The sequence below is a fragment of the Triturus cristatus genome, chromosome 8, assembly GCF_964204655.1.
Source record: "Triturus cristatus chromosome 8, aTriCri1.1, whole genome shotgun sequence".
Classification (NCBI taxonomy): domain Eukaryota; kingdom Metazoa; phylum Chordata; class Amphibia; order Caudata; family Salamandridae; genus Triturus; species Triturus cristatus.
The window spans coordinates 709,336,248-709,337,217 of NC_140591.1; the positions used below are offsets into that span (position 1 = coordinate 709,336,248).

The following is a 970-nucleotide window of genomic DNA, read 5'->3' on the forward strand; positions in this document are numbered from 1 at the left end:
TGCTTACGCTTGTGACACTCTGGGTTGCGGCCTTGTGGCTTGCACTCGCGCCTTTGCGCCGTGTCACTCGGTTGTCTGCTTCATGTTTTCCATGGCTTCTGGCCTGGGGGGACACGCTTTCAGCGCAGAGTCCCCGGTTTGGCGGAATTTCTTTTGCTGCTCTTCGCTCAGTCCCCCGGGTGGCGTTCTGCTCTCCGATTACTTCTGTGTGGAGAGTTTTTCTTCTCCTGCATTTTGATACGGAGTGGATTCGCATGGCCCCTGCACTAGGTTGGCACGCCAGTTCTTGAAGCGTTCCATGTTTCACTGGCTGGGTGTCTGTCGATGTTGCAGTGGTCAGGCGGGGTCTTTTTGTTTCCTGTTCCTTGGGCGGCTGCCTTTTCCTCTTGTTTGGCAGGTTCCTGCGGGCGGGGCTGGGGTTTGTCGTTGGGCTCTGCTCAGGTCCTGTGTTCTGCCTCCACTGTGCCATTGGCTCCGACTGTGTTGCAGTTCTGTTTCTCGTGTTGGGTGGCTTTGCTCTGCGTTCTTCACCTTGACCATCGGGACAGTGCGCTTTCTTCTCGGCTCTGGTGTTGCCTTTGTGGCTGCCTTGGGCTGTCTGTTGGGGTGGGGGCCTTGTTCCTGGTGGTGTCCCAGTCTCCTCTCCGGGTTTGCGGGGGCTGTATCCTTCCGTGTTTTGGTGGATACTCTGCTTTCCCCGTTCCGGGTTAAGGGGGGGTGGTGCTTGTTGTGGCTTCATCTCTTCCTGTATGCTGCGGTCCTTCTCTGGTCCTTTTCTTTGGGGCTTCCCCTCAGCCTCCCTGGCCTGGCCTTCCCTGTGTCTCTGGGGTGGTGCTCTGTGCCCCGGTGCCTCGGTGGGTCTCTGCCCATTGCTTCTCCTGGAGGATGTGCCTTTGGCTGCGGTGCCAGGTTGTTGTCTCTGTCATCTTGCTGCTGTTCTGCCTCTCAGGGTCCCTTTCCGTGTTGCCTA

General features: G+C 57.9%; 1 pseudogene; it reads left to right on the forward strand.

Annotated features, from left to right (window-relative positions):
- The first annotated feature begins 211 nt into the window (after positions 1-211).
- LOC146802566 (U6 spliceosomal RNA) lies at positions 212-306 on the forward strand (annotated as a pseudogene).
- Positions 307-970: the final 664 nt, after the last annotated feature.